At 39.4% G+C, this 27,683-nt stretch overlaps 2 long non-coding RNA genes across 2 annotated transcripts; one reads left to right on the top strand and one right to left on the bottom strand.

The window, feature by feature from the left end:
* Nucleotides 1-4,103: 4,103 nt before the first annotated feature.
* Nucleotides 4,104-15,806, bottom strand: LOC143435144 (uncharacterized). Its single transcript, XR_013105154.1, has 3 exons — nt 15,753-15,806; nt 6,903-7,141; nt 4,104-5,256 (listed from the first exon to the last, which is right to left on the bottom strand). It is a non-coding gene; the product is annotated as an uncharacterized LOC143435144 (long non-coding RNA).
* Nucleotides 11,115-24,744, top strand: LOC143435145 (uncharacterized). The gene is made up of 3 exons (XR_013105155.1): nt 11,115-11,279; nt 15,108-15,149; nt 23,578-24,744. It is a non-coding gene; the product is annotated as an uncharacterized LOC143435145 (long non-coding RNA).
* Nucleotides 24,745-27,683: the final 2,939 nt, after the last annotated feature.

Raw genomic sequence — 27,683 nt, 5'->3', positions numbered from 1 at the left:
TGAACTCTAGTTGAACAATTTATCTTTTTATTATATTAGGTCAAGGTGTTTAAAATTGCTATCATTTTATTTAGAAAAAATCACTTGGCATCCCATGAAAAGCAGTAAAGAAAAGGGTCTACATGGTGCTCTCCCTTACAGGAAAAGCTAATGGGAGGTGACTGCAAATGGGCAGGAGGAAAGATTCCTTTGTGCTAAGGGAAGAGTTGTCCATTCTGTTTATATTGATGATTACATGCATCTGTATATGGAGTCAATTCTCTTAGAACTAAATGTATACAAATAGAATACTCACAAAAACTGATTAATAAGATTATGCAAACATGGTTTTCTGGGTTTGATAATAAATTCTAGTTACATAAGACATGTTACCATGGAGAATGGGGATTAAGTGGCTAGCTAGTTGGAGAGTACAGGCCCCCTCGCAACATTTTTTTTTTTTTTACAACTTGTGAGTCCACAGCCACTTGAAAATAAACATCTAGTGAAAGTTTTTACTTTGCTTGATAATTGACTTCCCTTTACATAAGCCAACAGCAAATGCCTCTGCTGTAGAACGTTGACTTGGTACAAGAGTATAATCCACTCTCCTTGCTTTGCCTCCTGTCTAAATGTTGACTTACCCATGCTTATACTTGTTTATATGTATTAATTATGTATATATACATATATATGCATATATATACCTATATATCAGAGGTGAAGATTCACATATGATGCTGAATGTGTTTGTTTTGTTTTACTTTCTGAGTTTTGAGTCACCTCACTCAGTATTATCCTGTGTATTCTCGTGACTGCATCTTTAAGGCTGGATGATATTCCATTTTGTATGTGCATCACATTTTCATACCCACTCAGATGATGAAGGACACTTAAGTTGTTTGCATTCCCTTGCTATTATAACAGATGTGCTATTAACATAGATGTGTAAATATCTCTATGAAAGGACAGAGAATTCTCTGGCCATATGTCCAGAAGTAGAACAACTGAGACATATACTGGTTCCATTTTTAATTTTTAGGAATCTTTAAACTGACTTCAGTAATGAACGTATTAATTTGCATTCCCACTAACAGTGAATAAGCTTCCCTCATCCTCATCCTCTCCAACTCTCATCAGATTTCTTGATAGTAGCAATTCTGACTGGGTTGAAATATTTAATTTGAAAAAACTCAGTACAGATCATGGTCGTCTTCACTAGTCATTCATCACCCTTTAAAACTCAAGCTGAACGCCACAGAGATAAACACCCACACAGTGAAACTGAAGCAGGTGTTTGGGCTGACTTCTAAACAGAACCCTCTCAAACTCTGAAAAGCTATTATGAGATTTATGGCTTAGTCCTGGGCCACTGGGTCTTTGCAGTGGGAGTTGGAGGGTCTTTGCTTTTCCATATACAGTTTTCATCTCGTCTTGACATGTTCTTCATTCCTTTCCTCCTGTGCTTACTAAGACCCACCAAACTCTTCTTGGAAGTTGGTGGATTTCTCCTCCAAAAATTGGACTTTGCACAGCCTTCATTGCACCTGGGTACATTAGCCATCCGTGCTGGAAGAGTTCCTGGATCCTGCATCTGCTTAGCTCACTTTCCTTCTGAAATGACTGGACAAAATAAGATTTGAGTTTTGTATGCCCACTGCCTGTGTAGGCATCTGTCAGGACTCCAGCTTTTGCTTAGCCTGTTGTTAGAAGGAACCATGAGCAAACCCTACATCAATAGCATGGAAGTGTGTTTAGTGGTGGGAATAGGAGCAGACTTGAGATGAAGATGCATGTTAAGAATGACTTGGGAAAGACTGGAGTCTTCAGGCTTAAGGAAGAACTCCTCTCAGCATCAGTCTATAAAGGGAGACTATTGCTTGGAAAGCTCAATGACAATAATGAAATAAATCCTCTAGTAAATTAAACAAATAACCCACAAGATGGAGAGAATTTATTTTTCTGACTGTAGTTCATTTTGTAGTCAAATGGATTGGGTTCTCTTTCTCCTATTTTATCATAAAGAACACAAATAAAAGGTTCAAGGAGAGTTGTGAGAAAGCAAAGGTCTTTCTTCCTCTGTTTGTTATTATCACATGCATCAGATCCCTACACTTCTGTGTCTGGTCTCAGAGTCTCCAGTTTGCTTTCCAGAGTTTCTACTGCTAGAAACTGGAATAGGGAGAAATGCTCAGCAGCTCTGGGTCCTTTGTGCACAACCCACGCTGGAAAAGTTTGAATATATAAAAAGCACACCCCTGGCTCCAGGGGTGTCTTATCAGTTACAGTGGGGGAGAGAATGTTTTCCTATCTTGATCTGCCTTTATGCTGTAAGATTTATTGCTTGCGCAGGCCTCTACATCACCCCAGTTCATATAAACAGGAAACACACTTCCAAGTCAAGAGGAGAAAGAGAGAAAAGGCCGGAGCCAGGCAGGCACTAAAGGTACATTGTACAAGGACAAGTAGGATGTTGCTAAATTCCTATTTCCCAAGATTATATGACTGTGGGCTTCCGGTGGGCTTGAATTTGTGCAGAGTCCATGCAAATCCCAGTTCCCAGAGACCCATAGTGGAAGTGTATAGGTTCAAAGTTAAATGGAGTAGGCATGGCATGTGGCAGACAGTCAAGTAAGATGTTAATCAGTAGGGGTCATGTTCCCTTGTGATAGGGAGGCCCTGGAAACAGTGAAGAATTATGGGAAAGCAACCAGTACCTGAACACAATGCAGTGCAGTGGAAAGCAAGGTATTGAGTCAAACTCAATGATATAGCAAACTGTGAAACTGTTGGACAATAATGTATATAAAAAGTTGGGTCTGTGTTGGCACAGAACATTCTCATCCCCTCATATCCCCCCACAAAATAAGACATGATCAGATGTAACCTTTTCCTAGCTCCATACATTTTTTCTTTCTACATACACTACATACTTTACAATATGAAGTTACATATTTTTGGCTACTCCTAATCTCTATTTCACTGTCTGCTGCTACCAATAGATACCAAGAGGTCACAGATTACAAAGGAATTATAACATCACACTGTTTCTAAATAATATGCTGATAAAGGTTATTTTTTGTCTCCAATGGACATTTGTGTACCATAATGTCAATGTCCTAAGCTTATATTTTCTTTTTTTGTTTTGTTTTTCCAGACAGGGTTTCTCTGTGTAGTCCTGGCTGTCCTGGAACTCACTCTGTAGACCAAGCTGGCCTCGAACTCAGAAATCCGCCTGCCTCTGCCTCCCAAGTGCTGGGGTTAAAGGCGTGCGCCACCACTGCCCGGCCTAAGCTTATATTTTCATTGAATAAGATTTAAATTTGGGATGTGACTTTTCCTGAGCATCTCTCAGCTTCCTTGTACATTGCAGTCCAACAGCATAGATGTTTCTCACATCTCTTTCATTCTGCCCCAGTGGACATTGTGAGTCATGTGACTGTGCTTATTGATTTTCATTGGCTACTAAGAAGTTCAAAAAGCACAAGTTTGTTCTCCTACTACTACCCTTTAAACCATACAGGTGCTTGGAAAAATAAATAAATTCTAGACTTCAACTTAACTTTTAGTGATCTTTCTACTTCCAGTCATTAATTTTCGTTACTCAATTTTCCCTACTATGATTGCTTTTAAAGATATGTCCAGCCCACTTTGTTTAAAAGAGATTGTGCTTAAATATAAAGCATTGTAATCAGTGATTACTTCAAGCTTTATACAAAGAGCATACTTAAGTACCAAGTTACCAGACACTTGAGAATGAACACTGATTACAGTAGTATTTTTAAGTACAGTAATGATTCTAGAAGTCACACATGCTGCCAGGTTAGTGTCTTGTACATTCCTTAACATTGATACAAAAGTTGTTCAGACATGCTTAGGCTTCAAATTTCCGTATGCCTCATTATTAATATGAGGCATGAACCCAAGTGCTTTTGAGAGTCATAGAAGAACTACTAATAATTATTCTAAACAATAAATTTATTATAGGATATATATATATATATATATATATATATATATATATATATTCAAAATTGCCTTCATTACCTAAGGAAAAACGTCACCTCTGTTGTCTTTCGCTATTTTTTTTAAACAGGAAAAAATATTTTATAGGAGATGGTTGAATTCCAAAGGCATTTGAAAATGTCCATCAGGCTTACTGATGGATATCTGACAAGGCATTATTAAGCTACTTGTAGTGATGGCTGGAAACTACACACCAGTCAATCAAGTAACTGCTTAGCTCATTAAACTAATGGTGAAATGGCACCTAGAGATAGGAAGAGAATAGAGAGACTGGATTTAGACAGCTCTTCTGTTATCTTCTCTGCACCACTGAAATGTATTTCACTTGACTGTGTCTGCTCAATAGGAAGGAAGGTCCCATGCATTAGAACTGCACAGTGTAAAAAGCACACAGACCCTATGAACCACATAGGGACTGAAATCATTAGTTTCGATTATAGCTTTGTGTGCACTAACGGAAATCTACAGCAGTGGCCATGTTGGACGTCAGCTTACACTAGAGTATAGTAACTCATATCTCATGTCAAGTAGTCTGTTCTCCCTCCTGCCTCCCGCTGAACTCAGAGCAAAATACAGACTTCAGGTCAACTGGGTCAGAGTAGGGGAAGAAAAGGAATTTCTGATAGAAATATGGACTTGTAATTTTCTTGTCCTAAATAAAATCCTCAAGACCACCCACACTGCAAGGATTTTCCCAGCACTCAATTCTGGGCACTTTCATTAAGTATATTTAAAACGCATAGAGAGCTGAGGTTTTAAAGCTTACTCTCCTGCCTCACCCACTAGGAGATGGCTCTAAAGACTCCTTGAATGCTTTGCTTATTTATAATCATAACTCTGCTGTTCCCTCTCCACTAAGACTTGTCCCTGAGAGTCACAGTGACACAGATAAAAATAATTTGTATTTCGCTCTTCTGTCTTGTAGAGCTGAGAGACATTGGATCCCCCAAGGAGTCGGGGCCAGTAGAGCATCAGGCCTGCAAATATGAAAAATAATAAAAATAAAAATAAAACAGCTGAAGATGGAGCTGAAACTCAAAGGGACAGCACGAAGTGCCACCACAACAAAGCAAAGCAAACAGGTTCCTTTTGAAATAATTCACAGCAAGCTGGCCCATGCATCTGCGTGACGTCCATGATGGCAAGCTCTTCTCTCCATTGGTTGCCAACTCAGTTTCACATCTGCTCAAACCCAAGAACAGCCCAGATGGTTTGGTTTCCGTTGATTGAGCATTGTCTCTCTTCAGATACCTAGAAGTTAAAATTTAAAATTTGCTAACTTGAGACAAAAGTCAATGAACAAGTATCAAATTCCCTGGGTAAATATGAGAACAAAAACATACCGTAGTTCAGAACTGATAACCACGGGAAATGGTATAAACCTTTTATTTAAAAAAGTAAATGCCAGCTCTGCTGTAAGAGCTATTCCTCAAGCCACTGGGATGCATTTTCACTTTCTTTATTTTAACTTTTAACTAGAAAAAAATTAGTTTTATGTTCTGTGTCATTATGCATTCTTTTCTCTACAGTCTCTCCTTCCTTACCTCCTAATATTGCCCTCTTTTGATCTCCTCTAGAAATGGCACACTATACATCCACTGAGTTTATACTAAGAATTATACTTGCTAGTTTTCACAATCAGTCTGCAATGCCAGTGCCAACACTGAGCCTGTTACACAGCAATGAAAACTGAAGCTACATAGTGAAAATAATAAGTTGGACAATTTGCTTAACAACGCAAACTGATGAGTGAAAGACCTATCATTTAAATTAGGGATTTTAGCCTCCCAAACCCAGAACTCCTAAATTTCTGAATGGCATCCACCAAATGGGCCAATACAAGTAGTCGTATTCTTATAGCATGTGTAAAATAGATTATCATTAAAAAGATTTCAATTAAAGGCCTAACTTCTTGCTATTCCAGGAGGCATTGTAACCAACATGTGCTTGGCGTTAAGAGATTTTGACATGACATTTATTAGTAATAAATATTCCTCCATACTTTGACCTCATGGCTTCAGCATGAGTCCACACCTTCAGTTTTGAAGATTTTTTCTGAGGAAATAAATTTCCATTGTTTCCACATTAGAATTCTACATTTCATTAAAAGAAGGAAACGGGATTGGAGTTTTTCCATATATGGTCAATATGTAACAAAGCCTAAGTTTGTCCTCTTAAGGTTTTGCAAAGTAGGCCCTGAGTTTATTCAGATAGTATGTAAATCATCAGAACTTCTGCAAGTAAATTAATTATCTCTTCTTTGTCATTGTATAGCTAGCCTCATACTTTATCAAGGATACTATCAAACATTAGGAATTAATCAGGGAAATTTTGTTCATTGGATGCCTTCATGATAATCAACCAATCGGACAGCTATTGCCCTGATCTAAATCGATCAGAAAGTGTTTGTTGATCAGATGTAGTAACTCCTCAGGTCTTTAAAAATTTCACTATGCTAATAGCATAGTATTCTGTGGGGAAAAAAAAAATTCTACTATGCTTCTCCAGAGCCACTTGTCTATATCTAGAGGGCCTATAAAAGTCCACCCAAAGTTCAAAGATAACTTTTCAGTTACTTCCAGAGTTATCACAGGCTCCACCTTCGCCAGTAAGAACAAAGTCAATCCACAGACCATCATCTTCACTTCTCTTAAGCCTTGTGTGCTAGAACAAGCAGATTGAGCAGACACCAGTGCTTTCCTCACGGGGCTTCAGTTTTCTTCCTTTCACATATGTCTTACTAATTGTGGCCCGAGCGAGAGAGACGCCTATCATTTACTTGAGTTTCAGCTACCAAGGGACTAAAACTCACTGGGAAGCTATTAGCTATTATTAATCGTGGAAGACCATATAATTAAAGACAACAAATATTTCAAGACAAGAATGTGTACTTATACCAAAGTTCCAAAGGATCTTCCATCTCCACGCAAACAGCCAGGTCAGTGGGCTTCGATAGAAGGGAAAGGCGGAAAAGAAGCCCATGTTTCACAGGTTAGCTCAGCAACCGCTTCATAGGCAAGGTTTCCTCCAAGTAGACAAGATGCTTGAGGACAAGAGCTGAACCCTGGAGGAGCCTGTCTTCTCAGCCTCTACAGCTTAAGCTGCTCTCCTGCTTGTTCTCACCTCACTCTCAAACCTGTAAAACAAGGATGATGAAAATTATCATATCTACTGCAGTTATCCTGAGAATAAAATCAGGTATGTTGTCTTGGTGTTTAATACAGGGTCTGGCATGAAGTCAGAATTTCTTTAAATATAGCTTATTATTTTATATGAAATCCTAGTGCTAAGAAATTATGAGCATACTGTATAAAGGCTAAAAGGGGATTAGTGGAACAGAAAGGGTTAAATAGAGATGGAAGATGAGAGAACAGGGTAGAACATGAGCTAAAGGATGGATGAATAACATTAATGACCTTTCTAAAGAACATGTTATAAAGTTACCTACCACTGTAGGTGCTTTCAGTACAGACACAGATACAACAGTGCCTTCTGAATCCAACAGGGCAATGGCACATATGAACTCAGAGCAATTGTTATAGCACAAGACCCATGAATGCTCAGGGGAGAGCTCCTGGGAGAGGAAGTCTCATCTTCATCAAAGAATATTACACACAGTAGTTTGACTAAACTCCACAGGAAGGTCCCACATCCAACACTATATTGGCAGCACAAATTGGACTTAACTGGTGGGGAAAAGAAAGCAGATTTGGGTGGGTAGAGAAGAGAGTAAATCTGAGAGAGGTAAGGAAAAAGTGAACAGGATCAAACCACAGTACACAAAATCCCAAAGAACTAATTAAAAACTCGTACATTTGTGGTGTTTAGTAACAAAACTAACTTATGACTGTATTGAGGTGATTACATTTGTATTATTTTCAATTAATTTTCTTCCTTGTAATAAAGTTACATACCCATTGCAATACACCTTGGACAGTTTATGATGATGTACAAAATATAGTTTGCCAAGTTCTCTGCTTAAATGAGACATTTACAATCTGAATATTTAACCTAACCATTGTCAGTAAAATGCTTTTTTCATTTCTTCAAATGTAAACAGAAAATCGGTCATAAACTTTAATAAAAGATATAACACACTAGTATCAGGGATATTACAAAATTTTACAGGGAATATGACAGAAAGAAACTTGTGACATTTAAAATATTGAGGGGTTTTCTGATGGTTTGGGCTATGATATGCTGGGTAAAGAATCACTTGAATTTATAAGAACAAGCAGTCATGCCAAAAGTGTCATTTCATTTGTCCAAGCCATACATCATAGTCATTCTCCACTGTTGATTTATGCTTCCACACTTCAGATAGCCAGCCATTTTTCATTTATGATTTGCAAGATTTTGAAAGTTATAAACACTTTAAGAGGAAGAAGTTATCTGGGTGGTCGTGTGAGGGGGAAGAACATACAATTAGAAATGACATAGCAAATGAGGGGAAGAGCATGTGTTGATCTGAAAACAGAAATTATACAAAGAAAACTAACTATACAAAGATATGTTATGATAGGGTTCAAAAATAAACAAACAAATGACATTGCTGCTGCAAAATAATTTGATGAGACCAAATGAAGACTTTTGATTCCACAGACATCATTAATGCTGAAGTCAAGAGCATAGAAAAAATATATATATACAGATACACATATACATTATACATATATATCATATATACATAATTTACATCATATACATATATATCACAAACACATGCATGCACATGTACACACACACACACACACACACACACACACACACACACACACATATATATATATATTTGATGTTTCTGATCATATGTCCATATCACACTTTGAAGACTTAGAAAAAGGCAGCCTACCAGTGAAGAAAGTCAGGCAAGAGCTAGAAAGAATCTGAACTCTTCTCTTGCTTGAGACAATGAACACATAAGTCAAATGAGACCAGAAAACCAGAGCAATCTTTTTCCACAATTAATATTTTGGATACATAAATCACGTATCACCCCTAACCTAGTGTCAGAAGAGTATAAACGTTTGAGAGGCACAAGAGAGCTCTTCAGCCAAAACAGGTGCATCGGAAAGGAGAGAGAGAAAAAGTATTGACAGACCGACAGAGAACAACCATAAAGGAATCTTAAGAGAAGGTAGCCCAGCCACTTGCAGTGAAAACCACAAGGCATGATGGGAAAGGGCTTTTCAGAGTAGGACTGAAAAGAATGAGTGTCCGGGCTGGAGAGAAGCGGTATTCTATCCAAAATGGCAGGTCTTTGGGAACTCTCCTGTCTATCTCCACTCCTCACCCTTTCCAAATAGAAGTCATTGTTGTTGGGGGCGGGGAAGGGAGTATAATTAGAGTTGCTGGTTTTAATTCACAGTGCTTTGAATTATACACAAATACAGCAAATGAGAAACCAATGGGTGCTTAGGAGATGAAAACAGAGAATGTGCAGAAGAAAACTAAGGAAGAGGGGGCTGGGTGGATCATTTGAAACCTGTGGGACCAGTAGGAGAGGGGAAAGGAACAAACTTCAAGGGGAAAGGATGACCTATGGACCCTTGAAACATTTCCAAACACAAAACATATGGACGCGGAAATAAATAATAGCAATTCGTATAGCTGAAATGAACAGAGTTCCCCCCATTTCCTGTGGAAAATTGGAGCCTACTCAAAACCCCGGTTGCAAATGCATTTGTTTTTCCTTACGAACGTTCAGCTGCAAGATGCTAATGGTAAATAATCTTGACATTTTAATTTGCAGTCTTAGCTCAGCTCCAGAAGAGTTTCCCCCGTTCTAATTTTAAAATTCTACATTCTGAGAATTAGGATCCTGGAGGTGAATGAGGCCAGCCCTTATCTGATTCATAGAAACCATCTCTCCAGAGGAGCTGCTCCTGCCTATGGGAATCAATTAAGCAACGTGGTCCACATACTCTGTATCCCCAGCGGGGTGATATCCTGGGTAAGTGGCCAAGGTCTCTGATTGAGAAATGTAGATTTCAAAACTCAGCTCTCTGGGCGCTGTAATGAGCCATCTCATGGGATCTCGCAGCTCCTCTAACACTAATAATCGTCCCTACCATTCAGATAGCTCTCAAGAGTTGGCACATCAGTGCTCATCTGCGTATTAGCATCTCCTATAATTCTCACTATAGACATTACCAATATTGTGTCTCCAACTCTGCAAACCAAAATATGAGCCTCACTGGGAAAAAAAACATATGGGACATGCTTAAAATCACATAGCGAGTAAGGTCTTCTAATTCCAATCCTCCTCTGCAAAAACACAAAAACATTTGAGAAGGCAGCTTATACTGTAAAGGGTTACATTGTATAACATCAAAGAAATTACCAGAAGATAGCTAAAATAGACTAATTACAGCATGTATTGGTGATTAATCTGATTGAATTATGTTTGGTATTCACCATTTATATATGTAAAAACATATGTATAAGCCCTGTATACATTCACAGTGGATATACTTTGTTTTGTTTATCACCACAAATATGCTCTTGAAACCAGTATTTTAGGAAAAAAAACTTTGGAAGAGATTTTAGAACTTAAGATATCATGAATATGAGAGAGGTGTACATGTTTCAATTAGACAAAAATCGGAACTTTTGAGCTTGCAGTAGTACACACCCTTGTAGTTGAGATCAGTTGGTATGTCACTGGCCTCCTTGCTATGACAAAAACACATGACAAAAGGACATTAAGAATGAAGGGGCATACATAAAATCTTTCAAGAAATCAGTTTGAAATTAAGTGTCAATATTTACACAGTGGGAATATCATGACTCCCAGACACCGTTGCTCCATCCACTTGTTTGCCCTGTCCCAGGAAAAAAGATCAGGAAAAAAAAAAAAAAACTTTTCTGAAATGGTACTTTATAAAATTTCGAAAGCACCTCTCTGAACTTCAACTCAACAGAAAAAAAAAAAAAAATCACTAGTCTGGTTCGCTTGGGACCTAGAAATCTTGAAATCTGGAGCAAAGGCTTTCAGCCACTGATTTGAACCTAATGATGCAATGGAACATTTTCACTGAAGTATTTCAGGGCTGCATTTCTGAGTAGAAGGTAAAAAATAAATAGGACCCCGTGGTATGCGTTGCTTCACTGAGAACTTCAGGGAAGGCAAATTTCATACCCTCTGGGGAATGAATGTCCATTTAGGAGTTCAACACAGCATCCCCAGAGAACAAAGCCATTCCAGGACTAACTTCAAAGGGGCTCATATAAGCAGAACTTGCCAAGCGGTATGTCACGAACACTCCAAATCAGTAGGTAACTTTAGTCAATTATACCAATATCACTAGCTAAGCACTAAAACTGAAAATAATCCAATTTGGGGATTTCTATTGTTCTTTCTCTTACAAACAGGGGAAAATTACATTATTATCTGTGGTGTTGACTACTGAGATGACAGTCTTAGAAGTTCTGGGTGAGGCTTAAATCAAGTACATTTAACATGAACCAAAGTGGGGACCTGGAGCAGGGGTGATGGGGGTTCACATGAACTGATCCTGATTCACTTCAGATTGCTTGCTTTAGTGTTTAATTAATGACCTTGGGACAGATATTGAAAAATAGCAATGTCTCCAACTCCCTTAACAGTGTCAAATCCAGGACTTTCCAGTCTCCACCTTCAAGGTTCTGTTTAAACTCTAGTTCCATGAATTACAACGGAGCAAGGTTTTTGTTACAGGGGTTAAGATGTGGTTTTCCACCCCCAGTGACTAAGTGTGCTGTGAAACAAAGAAGCAAATATAAGAATGTGGTGTGGGGACAGGTCAGAACCTAATAACTGGGCAAGCTTGTCACAGCCACAATGCAAACCGGATCATCTGAAGCTGTGCTAACATTCCCTGTAATAAGCACCCAGGAACAACAAACTTAAAAGAAGAGACCCCTCCTCCCCCCCCAGAGAACTTGGCATCGGCATGAAAATTAAAGGACAGAAAAAAAGGATAATGCTACCGGTTTAAAAAAAATTACCCATTGCCTTCACTTTTGTATTCTATGAAAGGTTTTTAATGTCATTTTCTCAAAAGCATGCCTAATCCATTTCCAACCTGAAAAAAAAATACACTTTACATGGGAAGGAGGTAAAATATTTGCTAAATTACAAAACCCCCATGGGAAAACCGGCTCCTTCTAGCCGGCTGCCTGCCCCCTTCCACCTTCCAACCACCAGCTTCGTTTGAGTCAAGAGTGCTAACTGTTGTCCCACAGAAGAAAATGAATTACTAAATGATACATAAAGAGTCTGTGTTGTTTTGCAGTGCTAAAGGTATAAAAGCATAACTACCCAAATTGTTACAGTACATTCAAGGGAAGCTTTTACACTTGAAATGAAATTAGGCGGTGTGGCTGGCACGATCACTTACTTCTAAAACCCTAGGAAGTATTCCCACTTCGAAAATCTTACTGAAATGTTTTTTCTTTCTTTCTTGTTTTCTATTAGCTTCTTCACCTTCTTTTCTTCCAAGCTCAATTTCAAATTTAAGTATTAAATTAAGTATTAATTTTATAAATTAAGTATTAATTTTTTTTAATATTAAGTATTAAGAATTGCCCTTTTTAACTGATTTTTTTTACTAATACTAAGACATTATTACTATTTAAAAATATCTTATGGCAAATAAGAGTATTTCTACTGTGGCTTAAATACTATTGATTTTTCTGGATATGGCTATTGTGGATAAACATATTGGAGCTACAGATAATTCAACTTCACAATAACGTGTAAACAAAACATGCTGCAGAGTATCCCCGAACTGCCTGTTAAAGAACCTGACAGATATCAGTGTCCTATGCATTAAGAACTAAGACACCAAGCTCCCCAGTGAGCTTGACTGTTTGTTTCTTGTTATCAAAAGACACACTGAAGACGGGGCTGGGGTGGCATAACATGCTGGGTTTGGAGAGAGGTGACCTGAAACCAAACTTAGTTTTACCACCTAATAGTTTTGAAAGCAAGAACCCAGAGCAAGTTTTCTGTATGTTTTTCATACCTGAACTTCTTTTTCTAAAGTAGAAATGACTATGATATCTTGTCATGATGATGTTTATGGAAACGTGGTGATGCCTTCCTCATAGAACAAATCCTGGAGTCAAGAAAACCTTGGACAAATGTTAGGGAGTCTGACTAGAGTCAGAAACCAGAAGCTCTTCCTCTCTTGTGCCTCTCACCAAAACTCACTTGGAGTTGAGGACAACAGTGAAAGATTGTGATGGACATGCAAAGATAGGATGTATGTGTGACTGAGGGTTGAGTAAGCAGGGAGGCAGACACTGGCAGACACCCAGTGTCAACAGGGGCTTGGATTGACCGGGCCACTACGGGAATGGAGATAGGCAGATGGAGCCTAAAGATTCCAGAAACTCAACGGATGAACACTGTTGAGTCATCCTCTTCCTGCAGCTCATGCAGTCAGTCTTCAGATAGTTCAAAGGTCAGCCAGCTGTAGAAAAGCCTACATTGTTATGGAGCCAACTACCAGGTTCCCCCAAACCCACCCTGGTTTCTAGAAACAATAGTACTTACTTGTCGAAGGATATGGGAGTGTGAGGTCAACCTAGGTCCCTGCAGTTCTTAGGTAATGCTATTTGGGATGGGATAAGCATCATTTTTAAAGTATTTTCCTTAACGAATGTCAAGATGCTAGAGGCAAGATGGGAGGGGGTTTTGGTACTCGCTGTATTCACAAAGAAAATAATCACAGCAAGTAGCATGAAATATGAGTATTTGCTTAAAATGGAAGATGAGAAACTACTGCTTTATTTTCTAAAGTCTGTCAATACTTTAATTATTGGATTGTTAAACAGCAGATAAAAATGCAAATGTGATAGAAATGGGAAGAAAGCAACATGTGGTAAAGATGAAAAGAACGTAACAGAGTATCTGCTAAAATTCTTGTTTTGATTTCTGTCTTAGGCAAGGTGTCTATTGCTCTGTTGAAATACCATGACCAAAGCAACTTGAGGAAGAAAGGGTTTGTTTTGCTTACAGTTCTGCATCACTGTTCATCACTGAAAGATGTCAGGGCAGAAACTCAGACAGGGCAGAAATCAGGAGGCGGAAGCTGAAGCAGAGGCCATGGAGGCACGCTGCTTACTGCCTTGCTCCTCACGGCTTCCTCAGTTTGCTTTCTTATGAAACCCAAGACCATTAACCCAGGAGTGGCATTACCCACAATGTGAGAATCTTGACTAACACAATCAACCAAAAATCTACCACTTGAAGCGCACTGCTGATGGTCACGATAAATTCCCTCCCTCGACTGACATTCAGCTATGGTCCCTTTGTCACTATCATTTTGAAACAGAATTTTACCTTTGCCCATCACTAAAATCGCAGAGCAGTCTGGTGACTTAAATTCATTTATTCATTATATTACTGTCTATCACTAATATTCATTATATTAATATCTACCACTGTGACAAAATACCTTTAAAGAATAATGTAAGTATAGAGAGGTGTTGGACAAATTTGCAGCAGCAGTCAGGTGTCTGGGTTGCGGGGAAGTCCTCCACGCTGGCCATATGACAGCGGCGGGTCCCAATAACACGAGAAAGTCCTGTTCCAAAGCTTTATTGTTCATGGCTAATGTAGATGGTGTGTGCTCTCCCCCCCCCCCCAAAAAAAAGCCAGGGGGAGCTGGATTAAATAGGAAGGGGAAAAGAGGAGGAACTGGGGAGGAATAATTTAATTGAGCTATGCCCACTGGCCTTTAGATAACTCATGAATATGAAAATCTCTCAAGGCTGAAGCCTGTAAGTCATGCCTTCTACCTGTAGCTGTAGATAATGACACAAAACATCTCGGGAGGAGTTACTCTGAGCCAAACGTGTCTGCGTCTGCAAGGCGCTGGTTAATGGGGATGTGGGCCGCATGGAGGAGTCTGGAATCAGGGGCCATGGGGAGATACAGGCTGCCCCCCACAGGCCATGTCTCTCACAAGCCATGGTCACCTGTTGTGTCTCGGGCTATCTCAAACCCAGCGTCTACCAGGGAGACCAAATCATCCCTTCACGACCCTACAACGAGGTTCTTTTACTAATGATTTTAGGTGTTTCCGTATTGTGAGCCCTTTCTCTGTTTCTAGGCTGAGAAAGAACTTCACCGGAGCAAAGTTGTTCATGTCATGGTAAGATGAGGAGCCAAGAACAAAATATATCCTCCAAGGGCACGCTCTCTCCAGGGGTCCAAGGGCACACTCTCCCCAGGGATCCAAGGGCGTGCTCTCCCCAGGGGTCCAAGGGCTCACTCTCCCAGGGGTCCATTTCCTTCTATGATATGCTATCTCTCACACTTCTACCACGTCCCAACAACCCATCAAATTATAAAGTTATGCATGAATCCGTCTATTGAGGAAACCAGAACCCTTATGATCACTGGATCATAAGGAAGTGACTGCACTTCCCCCAAAGCCCTGACTCTAGCCATTTCCATCATTGAGTGTCATGCTCGGTGCATGAGCCTTTGGGGGAACATTTCAACTGTAAAACCAGACATGCACTTCCTGTGCCAACTGAAACAAAAGTCTGAGAAAGCCAGTGGTTACAAGAGCGGCAGATGGGGTTATACTGTTTGCAGATGCATTCAAAGGAAGAGTCTATGGTTTCACATTCTCTATTTTTCATAATAATACAGTTTTAGGGAAGATCATTTCAGATGATTAGCTCCAGCAGAGTCCACTCACTTGGACTATGCTCTGTTCTGTACTCTCTCCTACACTGTAATAGCCAACCTGCTCAGTCTTCCCGTGGTGTTCGATGGCACGCCTGCTGATCTTACAGCTTTCCATGGAAAATGTGTCTACAGACAAGAAAAGATACCAGAGGGAAAGATTAGTAATTGGGTGCTATTCAATAACAGAGAGCATGGCCAAGAGTTAGACTCCTCTGCGTAAACTTAACATAATTGTGAGTACATTTATAATTAAGCAATTTATATAAAATAATCTCCCTTTGTTTAACCTCACCATGATCTTGCAGAAGAGATCCTGAAAAGACAAACAGGAAACAGAGTGATCCAGAGACAGCCTTTCTAACAGAGCAATCTTTATTTGCAAATAAGCTACGATCATAAGATACAGTGAGAAACAGAGGGAGGCCCATCTGCCTTCAACAACTGTGTAACAGTTGCCACTCAGCAGCTCCAAGGGATCTTGAAAGACAAACCTACTCTCTCCAGCCTGAACTTCTGAAGAAAAGTTACACAAACGTTACCTAGAATAGTTCTCAGCTGACCTCTTCCAGACTCTTGCCCCAGGTTTGAATTTGTCTTTCTATCTAGTTCAGTCCTCAGCTGTTTATTCACCCTGGAACTTGAAGCTAAGGAATAAATAAAATCTTTCCTCTATGAAAGGTTTAATGATTTCACCCTGCACTAATTCCAGTAGAGTGTGTGAAGTTAGATTTTGCGGCATGCCTCTTGAATGCACTATGACTGTCCAGTGTTACATGCATGCAAACAGTGACAGTTCCTGTTCTCAAAGTGAAGGCAACTTCATCAGAGAGCATTCTCAAAGATGAACAGAATGGGCTTGGGTGATCTGTCTGCCAATAACACATGGCTACAGATTTCATGACCTGGAGGCTCTTGAAACACCCAAAGAGGCCAAATGGTGTTCATCAGGCCCCCTCGTTTATTTCCTCAGCCGCTATTTCAGCTAACAGATCTTTCAAGATCCCTAAGAGCTGCAGAATAAACATCCTTATTTCCTACAGTAAATGGCAAAACAGCATAAAATGGCCAGAGGTAATGCCCAAAAGGAGAGGACACAGAATGTAATTCTTCTTGGGAGAAGATATCACACTTGAAGTGCATATAAGCACACTTTTCTTACAAACAAGTAGACCTGCATTTGAAAGTCAAAACTCTTTTTAGCTTTGCTCTTCCTTTGGTCTCCTCTAGAGGCGCTCTATTCTCTCATTTTAAAGGACCCCTCCCTTCATTGACTAGCTTGTCATCAATTCTCATACTTCGAGAAAGAAATCTTGAGCAACCTACTGACCCCCACTCACTCCTATGGAAGCCTTTTGAGTACCAGGGCAGACACAGAAACAGGCTGTCTAGCGGATACCCCCCTGATCCTCTTTTACAAACCAGAATGAAAGGAGCTTTAAGAAACTCTTCTGAGACAGAGCTAGAATGAGACATAAGCACATTTCATATTCAAGTGAGCTGAGCCAATAGTCTGTGCTTCCAGGGTTCACAGGAGGGAGCCAGAAGGCCTGATCTAAGGAGGGCAGCATGACTGATCTCTACCCCAAGCTGCCACCCTGCAGAACCTGCCAGCAAATCTGAAATCCCCTTAAAAGACAATTCTTCAGGGTAAGACAGTACTTATTCCTAAATATCGTCTATTTTAGAATTAATCCAAATGTTAGGAAAGGTAAAATTATAATGCATACCTTATTTCTAAAACCATCTTTTTAAAGCTGTCTGGGGTTTGCTTTTTGGTTTTCCTTAGTGTAAATAAATCATTGTATCGTTCTGAGTGGTGCTGACCTCACTTCTCCAAACAGTGGTCACTAGGCACTACCCTAGACAGTTATGCACATTCATTCACTGTTGAACAAACATTTATGGAGATGTACTTGGTGCCTAACATAGCAGTACACAAAGCAGGCAACATGTCCACCCACCTGGAGTAGAGTATACCAAAGAGGCAGAAATTAAAGACAATAAGGAAATAAATAGTTACCAGGTGGCAACGACTATAAAGTATAGCAACTTTACATAAGTTAACAATGGCGTTCAAATAAACACAAAGACATTAGATGAAATGGCCTTTCTAGAAGGAGAGTCAGGTACAGAATTCATTGACATTTTCTGTTTAAAAACCAACCAAACAAGCAATGAAAGCGCCAGCCCTATAGCTAGAGGAGAGTGGGCAAGAAAACAAGCACTAAGTTCAAGTCACTGACACAGACATAAAGGGACTTGAGGGTGCTGGTATAGGGACCCTAGGGCGAGCTCTGCATGATGGAGCCTTGAATCTGCAGAAGCAGGCATGGTTCAACTTATGTCGGAAAAGCAACACTGCCTTCTTTGATAAGAAAAGATAAGGGTAGAATCAGGGAGTTTACCAGGGAGACTGAGGAAATAATTTTGAGAGGGCAACTAAACTGTAGCAACAACTTGTACAGGGTAGTTGCAAAGAGACAGGGAGTAGTGGCTTTTGCTGGAGATGCTGAGAAGATGGAAGGGATCGGTAGACAAGAGAAAACAAAGTTCAGAGTCCAGCATAGTAGATGCTCTGTATGTGTTAGCTTCTTGAATGGGCCCTAGAAATGCATTCATTTTGACTGTATTATTTTGATAAGACTTGTTTTTTGGTTTCTGTGGGGTTTTGTGCTATTTTGGGGGGTTTGGGTTTTTTGTTTTTTTGTTTTTTGGGTTTTGTTTTGTTTTGTTTTTTGTTTAAAGAGATCCTCTGATTTTGTTTGTGATTTGTGCCATGAGCAACACTAATATATAGCTGGAAGCAGAAATTAGAAGTTGTACTGTGCACTCATTGGATAGTAAATGAATGCTGAACCCATTAAAAGACAATTTAAAACCTGATCTGCACCCAAGACATTCAATTTTCAGAGGACTCAGTCCTCTCCATTCCTTGCTTAAGGGTGTGGTCACTTCAGCTCGTGCATGGTTTCCACCAAAGACTGACTCGTTGGGTCACAGCAAATTGCTGTGATGGATCATGAAAAAGACAGGGTGTTCTCCATGGCTTGACTGGCCGCTGGTTTCCTCTTTGCTTCTTTGCTGGCTTGACATTATGTTTTATTAGGAAGCATCCTGTAGGTTAAAGTGTTTTCCAACATATTTCATCTGATCCCAAAACTACCCAAAAAGATAAGGACGTGTTATAAAGACCATTTTATAGAGTAGAAAAGAGATATGTTTGATGACTCGATGAAAGTCATTTGGCAAAGAATACAGAATGCTCTCAAGAGACGAGACTTTTTAACCTCTCCCTTAGTGACCTTTCTCCTAGTGCATTTCTTGAAGCTACAGTAGAAGAGACAAAAGCCAAACACCCTTTCCACACAGCATATGTAACTCCACACTGTGGCCCTCCACAACCCCAATACTGTGTCACTTTCTGGCTTCTCAAGCTTGCTCCCCTTTATGTTTCTTCATAGACATTTTAGTATTTCAAAGAATGTGACTTTTTAGAGACTCTGGTCACACTCCACAGCATGTAGAAGCCATGGATATATTTCAAATGTCAAAACAGAGACACTCATCGCCGTTAAGTCCCACCAGAATAATGAAGCTGAATGAGAAGAGGGCCAAAGAGACAGCTAGGCCAACTTTGCCCAAACCCTCCACCTACAGGAAGTTATTTCCTATCCCTGACTCAGGGAAAAAGTCCTTAAGCTTAGTCTGGGCCAACAGAAGAGAGAGGAAAAGGTGACAGATATGAAAATGATTTCCAGAAAACGGGGTCATTTCTCGGACAGGCGGGTCATAGCCCAGCTCCTGTGTCTTTACCATTGCTTTTATATTATTCCACAGTTCGAGCTCCTCCTTCTCACTCTGTAGAGAGGCTCCAGTAACACGTTTAACCCCTTATTCTCAGCACTCTCTAGATGACTGCTTTGGTCTGAATATTTCTCTCCCCTCAGTTCCCATATTAAAAATCTCGCTCCCAAGGTGCTGGGGTTCACTGCTGTGGCCTTGGAAGTGAAGAGAACATTCATGATGCTAGTGCTCTAGGAAGGGATGCCTCTGGGAGCCCCCCTCCCCCCACCATGTGAGAATGCACCCATCTATAAAACAGAATACTCACATTTGTCAGACATTGAGTCTGCCAGTGGCCAGATTTTAGAGTTCCCATCTTTTATAACTTATGAAAAGTTGGTCATCATAAGCTACCACGTTTGTCGCACATTGTAACATAAGTCCAAGGAGACGAGGACAGTGGCCCTCTTGCTCTGTTGACCTCTTTCTGAAACCTCCAGGCCTGTGGCCTTTGAGACACATCCTGATCTGGTTCCTCCCTGACCATCCTCTTTCTATTCTTTTTTTTTCTTTTTGATCTACTTATAGAATCTTCTTATCCTTATCCTGTGTCTCTGTTTAGCTCTTTCCCCCTCCCACGGTGACTGCAATAACAAAGAGATTTAAAACCCAGGAGTCATCTCCCACAGCCCTATCTGAGAGATAAGCCACTTGCTCTTACTTGCAAATGTGTTTCCAGGGTTTATCTCAGAAAACAACTGGAACAGGCAAGGGTCAGCAGGAATTGGCGTGGAGTAGAAGCATGCATATTTTCATGCTTAATGAGGCTGTCTAAGGAATCAGTGAAAACTCACCAATTCATTGCCAGAGTCTTCCCCAAGGACAGAGCAAATACTGAAAGTTTTTAACTCTATCACTGATGAACCAAATATGAACGGCTCATATTTGAATTGATTGTCTAATAACCAGACTAGCTGATCGGTCAAAAGCTAGATTGATACATAATTAAGAGCATGTTTTGCCTGTTGTTGCTCTGTGAAGATCAGCATGTTTGTCTGACAGAAGGGTGATATAATTAATGAATCCCTAAAAAATGAAATTAAGAACCATGAAAGCTCCCTTCTTGCTATCTCATCACCTCCCGCGGCCACAGCAGTGAACACCAACACCTTTGGAGTGAAAATTTTAATATGTAAACTGTGAAGAGAAAAATATTCAGAACAAAGCAAGGTATCCCACCCACATCAACAGTACAACCCCCAGAACTGTATCCCCTGGCCAGGAAAAATGTTTCACTGATTTGACAAAAGTAGAGCTAAAATTCTTGCTTTCTCAAGAAACTATTCATTGAAAGTTAATGAGTAGTCCTTAGTGGAGGGGTTGCTTTATTATTCATTGAGACAGCAAGCTAAACTAATGGTATGAGTTACTTTTCCATTACTGTGATAAAACACCCATAACCAAGGCAACTTATGGAAGAGTTTATCTGGGCTTAGGCTCCAGAGGGATAAGCATCCACCATGGCAGGGGACATGCCATCAAGTGGCAGGTATGGCAGAGAGAGCAGGAAGCTGAGGGCTCACATCTTGAACCACAAGCACAAGGCAGATAGAGTGAGCTGGGAGGCGGCAGGTGGCATGAGTCTTTAAACTCCAAAAGCCTGTTTCCAAGGGGCATACTTCCTCCACTGGCTAAATCTATCCAAAGAGTGCCCCCAACTGAGTACCAAGTATTCAAATGTTGGACAAAAGGGGTGTTGGTATCATTCAAACTACCACACTAACTGAAATACAAGAAATGTAAACTAGAAATACTTTCTCTAAACAAGAAATCGAGAGTGATGGTTAAACATGTTCTCAAATGATCATACTATTCAGATAAAACACTCTCTTTCAGTTTCTTAGATGTCAGTACAGAAGGATTACTTTTAATGCCAGGGAGGAAGGAGAGAGATTGAATGATAAAGGGGCATTTGATGTGCATTGACTTCCTCATTCATTCATTCATTCATTCATTCATTCATTTGCTGGACAATTAACTTGCTCACAAAGCACAAGATGTGGGAGAAATGACAGTGACAAACCATATGGTTTGAGCCAGTGCCTGTGTCTCAGCAGGAAAGCATAGAAAAGTGGGGAAAAAAATGAAAATACTGCAATGGGAGCTGTTACTTGGCCATATCTGAGAAGCCTAGCATCCTCCTATGTCCCAAGACTTGCTAGGGCTTTGTTTATCCTAGGGAGAAATCCCTAGAATATGACTATGGTGTTTTCACCACTTACAAAAACAACAAAATAAGATCCAGTTATTAGCTGAAGACAATAGTGTTTGAGTTACCAGGAACCTGTCTCTACAGAAAGGGAAAAACCCTGGGATATCTGAACACATGCTGATAATTCTGCTGGCTATGGATGTGGCTTCAGTCTAAACACTTGGTAATGTATAAGATGTGATAATCCTCTTTACAAAAGCCAGACAAACATATGTATCCATATTGAATCCCTAAGCTTCGTGATTGACAAGCCCTAATGTAGGGCATTTAAGACCACTGAAGTGGATCCAGAGTTGTGGTTACGCATAAGAAATGGTAACTCTCCAATGATATCACAGAAACAGAAGTATCACATCCATAACTCCTGATTCATTCACCTCAATCATCAAAAACAAACTCACTGATAAATAATTTTAAATGGACTGAGTTGGCCTCTGCACAAAGGAGAAATCCCTAATAAAACCATTAGGGCACATTTCTTTAAAAAATAAATCCTCTAAGATTCTATAATTTTTGTGTGGTGATTTTGTTTTATAAAATTCATCTTTTCCTATAGCCTAGATAAGTTTCAAAAAATTAAATGTGCTTAGTCCATTGCTATGGCTCCCTGGAGGTATTTACATGCAGGCCTGAATAACTGAGTTTCCAAGGTGGCAAGAGAGAATGTACTGAGCTCCACACAGGGACTATATAACATTGATGTCCTGCACTTACTTATTCATAAACAAACATATACAAAAATGAATAAAATAAAACAAATGTGTTGATTAGTTTATTGATAGGCTTATTTTCTCACTTTTTCATTCACTTGGCAAAAATTTTATCATGATGTGCTAGGCATTATATTTATGAAGGCAGGCTAAAAACCATAGTCCCTGCCTTCAAGAGTAATTGTCTCCCAGGGTTTTACCAGGTGGCCCCAGTAGAAATGGGTCTTAAGGAAGACAATATTGCTCATCTTGGCCATGAGTATACCAGACAAGATAACAGATAAGTAAGAATGCCCAGGAGCTTATGGGAAGAACAATTAAGAAATTCTCATGTGCAGGGCTTAGTTAAATTACACCTTAATTTTTGCTTTTTTTTCTAGCATTATATCACACACACACACACAGAGAGAGAGAGAGAGAGAGAGAGAGAGAGAGAGAGAGAGAGAGAGAGAGCCTTTTTATTGTTTGGCAGTTTCATACATCTGTACAATAATTGCTAGTCCTTTCTAGCTCTATTCTGCTTCCTCATGCCCCTCCCTCTCTACTGGCACCCTTCTTTTTAACAGTCTCTATGTGGGCTACTGAGTTTAGTTAGAGTTACTTGGCCTAGTGTAGGTTGGAAGCAATTCAATGGAACATAGGTGACTATCAACTATTGGCAGCTATGCTACAGAAGAAAGTGACACTCCCTCCCAAACCAGCTTTAAACTGAGTGTGTTGGGTTTTGAGGAAAGGTTTAAAAACAGGAAACACTAAATGTGGAATCTAAGCAATCTGCTAAAGTCTTCCTAGAGGCCTTATTTCTGAGCTGTGTCCCAAGGCTGGTGTGAGAACAGTCTTGTCTTTTCAGGAAGGAAAATCCAACTGTGAATACATCCTGAAAGCAGGTATATAGAAAGAGCCATAAGGAGAGTATATAGTTATTCTGCTGCACAGATATCCCAGAATCACCACAAAAGAGGCATTGATGCATGAACACAAAATGTGACTTCCGTTACAACAAAGAGAGACAGCATTTATTCTCTGTCATGAGATAAAGAGCATGTTCTCAGCACCTTCTGTGCTGATACCAATGTCCTTAGCAAGAATGGTCTGATGGAGTTTTCTTCTTATCCTAGGACTGATGTCGAAAAGGTGAAGGATGTGACAGAAATGACCTGAACTCAGGACAAGGGGAGATGGACTTGGGGTTAAGGTCAATGCTCAATCAACCATTTGGCTTTAGAGCTAGTCTTGCATGAAATTTTCCTAAATGAGCTGTAGAACAGAAGGGAAATGAACCCTGAGTCACCTTGAAGCAGACCCAAGACACCTCAAGTGAGTGCCACCGATCTTCCAACTTGGAGAGACCAGCAGCCAAGAAATCTCATAGATCTGGTGAAAATTGTACAGAGCTAGTGGCTTTACTTTTAAAAGTGCAGAAAAATTCCCTACCACTGCCCCCATCCTGTGTGACTAGGATACATTCTGCCTCATTGGCTGGGAAAACAGAGGGTTTTTCATCCATGGCAACTATTTTATTATTATTATTAGTTAATATTAATTTGTTTTCAGACCTAATTGTATACTTTGGTAAATTTTGAAACACATATGATTTTATATAAACACTACTCTAGAAGAATGAACAGAATATTCTCCAGTCCTTCATACCCTGAGACCTCTCTCCATTGTCCTTCCCACTCAATTCCCACCCAGAGTACGGAGTTCTACATGCACAGAAAGTGTAAATCTATATAACCTCATGACATTAAGTAATACAACACGTACTTTCTGAAGCTAGCTCCGCTCTTCCTCGTACTTCTTATTTCCATTGGTGTTCCAGGGAAGGTTCACGCTTTGTTCCCTTTGTGTGACTATATTCCACTCTAGGACTCGCCACAGTGCTTTGCACATCCTTCTGGGTTGTTTCTAGCTCTACACTGGTAATAATAAAATTGCTATAAATACACTTAACTAATTTTTATGAGGGACAAGGGTGTTAATTTCTTTCGGGTCAGTATTGGAAAGGATTGAGAGAAGGAGCAGGATGATGTTAACAAAACCACTTATAAAAGTCGAAGCGATTTTCCCCCCTTTGGAAGCTGTAGCATTTAGCCTTTAATTAATGATAGATGACAATGGGAGTTGCTTCACAGTGTCAGCAAAACTTGCTGTCAATCATCCTTTAAATTGTATCCATCCTGGGAGACACTATAGCTTCTCACTGAGGTATTTACAGTTTCCGAAGAACTAATTGAACTCAAGAGTTTTCATGTTTATTTCTATTCTATTCATTTTCATTGTAAAGTGTCCATTAAAATTGTTCATCCAATTTTAAACTGTCTTTTTATTATTGGCTCATATGGATATTGTATGGTTTAGTCTCTGTTCTGAATATAACACTTGTCCTTTAGACGTTTTGTAAATGGCCCCTTCCACCCTCGGCTTGCCTATTTAATTTTCAATGGATCTCCTGTTTAATATATGAGACGGTTTACTTAATACTTTTACATTCAATGTCCCACTATCTTATACTCTGTCTTAAGAATATTTCGTTATTGAGATCCTTGAAACATTTGTCACACATCAATTACAGAACTCATGAGACAATTGCTGATCTTAGTTTGTTCCATTAACCCACTTATCTAGCTATAATCTTACCGCCCTGTTTGCTTCAGGACCGTGGTAGAGCTTGAAGTCAGGTAAGCTAAACTGTCTAACTTTGCTCTCTTCTAGGTGCCTTACACCTTTTCCATAAATGTTAGAATTAAGTTCTTAATTTTCTATCAACAATCCTGATTTTTAATCAATACTATATTCGATTGTTGGAGACAGACCTATTAAATGCCATCATTGGATGAGCCAATTTTCCTTACAAAAGTCGTATCTTATTTACTTATCAAAAAAGGAGATTAAAAAGAAATAGAGGATGAGAGAGAGAGAGTCTTACCATCTTTCTCTGTGTCTCTCTGTCTCTCTCTCTCTCTCTCTGTCTGTTTCTGTGTCTGTCTCTCTCTGTCTCTCTCTCTTTCACACTCTCTCGAACTCTCTCAAACTCTCGAACTCTGTACAATAGCCATCCAATGGACCCTCAGTATCCGTGGGAATTGATTCCAATCTCAACATCTTTCTACATAACTGGGATTATATTTATGAGTGTGAATAACATGTGTGCAACCTGCAATTTCCTTTAAATCTTCTCCAGATCACTTGTCATTCCAAATACAATCTGCATCTGGCAAACAGCTGTGCTGTATTATTTAGCAGATAATGACAAAGGCTGAACATGCTCGTCACAGATGCAATTTCTTCATCAAATGCTTTTGATCCACAATTAGTTAAATCCATGGACACAGACGCATGGACACAGAACCGCAAATGCACACACATGTCGCTTTTATATATTTAATCTCTTTTTAAAACAGTACTACAAATAAACAAATTTTACTCTAATCCTTGGTTTATCTGTATCCCACAAATGTTGTTGTTGTTTCTTTGTGTGCTCACTTTCTTGTTTCTTTTGTTTGTTTGCTTGTTTGTTTGAGACAGGGTTGCTCTGTGTAGCGTTGTCTGTCCAGAAACTCAGACTGTAGATCCGACCACCCCTGACTCTCAAGTGCTGGAACGAGAGGGGAGCGTCAACACTACACCACACCTGTTTAGTTATATATTTATAAAATCATATTCAAATTTCCCTTCTGATTCTTATTTGACCCATTGACAAGTATGTTACTTAGTTCCCAAGCACTTTTCTATGCATCTCTGGCTCCTTGATTTCTTTTCTTTTCGCTTAATGATTTTGATTTTTTTAATTCAAGTATAATTATGTCATTTCCTACCTTTTTTCCTTTTAACCCCTACTGTGTGCCTCCTTACTTCCTTGAAAATTCATGGTCCGTTTTTATTATTTTTGTTTTATTTATGTGTGTGTGAAAAGTGAGGAGAGATCAGGGCTAAGCTCTCTTGTTAATTTATAGCTCAGCATATGAATGCGGCTAAATATTCTGTGAAATGCTGAAAAGAGGGTTTCTCAATATGTCCTTAATAAGTGCTGATTTAAGCTCAATGGTTTTGTTCAAATCATATAAGCACACGTGGGTTGTGTTGTTTATATAACCATCATCATGTGCCAGTATACATGTTGTAAATTTAAAATTCATTAGTATTTTGCTTCAGTTATTTGTCTTTTAAACAGAGTAACAGATGTAGAACTTTTTCCAGTAAATTTTTTTTCTGGCACTGTAGACATACAACCTATGTAGGTTTGAATTCATGCAGATCTGAATTTCCAGGCAATATCTTTCAATAGCAGTTATAAGCTATTATCTCAGGTAGAGGTAATAAATACACACTTGCTCACTTTAATTGCTCCTGTAACAGAAGGAATCAAAGCTTTGTGGTGCCTGAATTTTGAGGTGTTACTCAGTTCCCATCATGAGCAACACTCACTGCCCACCATAAAACAGATAAGCATGTCTTTGTGGCCATGCTTCTGGTGTTTTAGAGACCACTGCAGTTTGTATGTAGGGAATATTGTTATGCATAGATAGATTTTGATTTTGAATAAAAAAGAACAGAGGCTGAGAGGAAGAAGGAAGGGTGAGAAAGAGACTTGTTTGGACAGGCCTCTTAAGCTGATGCCATCCTTTCCTTGGGACGTGGAGGACAAGACTTTCAGACCCTGCTTAGGCCAATCACATGATGTGTTACATCGCAATGACTCATCAAGCATGCTGTGTGATGGATCAAAGTGGAAGTACTAAAGGTTGTGCAATTGGTTGTGATTAGTACGCACATTAATAACTCAAGAAGACAAGGAAAGGAGTTCACTTGAGGACTAAAAGCAATAGTTTTCTAAAGGAGAGACGGTTTATGCCAGACTTTGCATATCTTGTGTGGAAAACATTTGAGCACCCCAGTTCCCTTCTCTTGGTCCCCTGATTCTATTTAACACTTGTTCCAGAACATTTTACAGCCACTCAACAGCTAGCATTGATTTTTTTTTTTTTTTTTTTGCCTGAGCTGAGAAAATATGATCACACAATGTTCTCTTGCTTAGAGTTTCAAGGAGAAAGTGTAATTATGTTCTTGAAATGTTTCAATTTTATTTGTTCTATAGCCATGGCCACATAGGAAACATTTATTTTTAAGGAGAAAAAAACTTCTCTATTCTTTCTTCCTAATCAAAAAAACATATAGCGTTCCTTAAATGGGTGATTTAAGTAAATAATGATGTATAACTTCT

The sequence above is a fragment of the Arvicanthis niloticus genome, chromosome 19, assembly GCF_011762505.2.
Source record: "Arvicanthis niloticus isolate mArvNil1 chromosome 19, mArvNil1.pat.X, whole genome shotgun sequence".
NCBI classification, from domain to species: domain Eukaryota; kingdom Metazoa; phylum Chordata; class Mammalia; order Rodentia; family Muridae; genus Arvicanthis; species Arvicanthis niloticus.
This window is presented reverse-complemented; position numbering and strand designations above follow the sequence as displayed.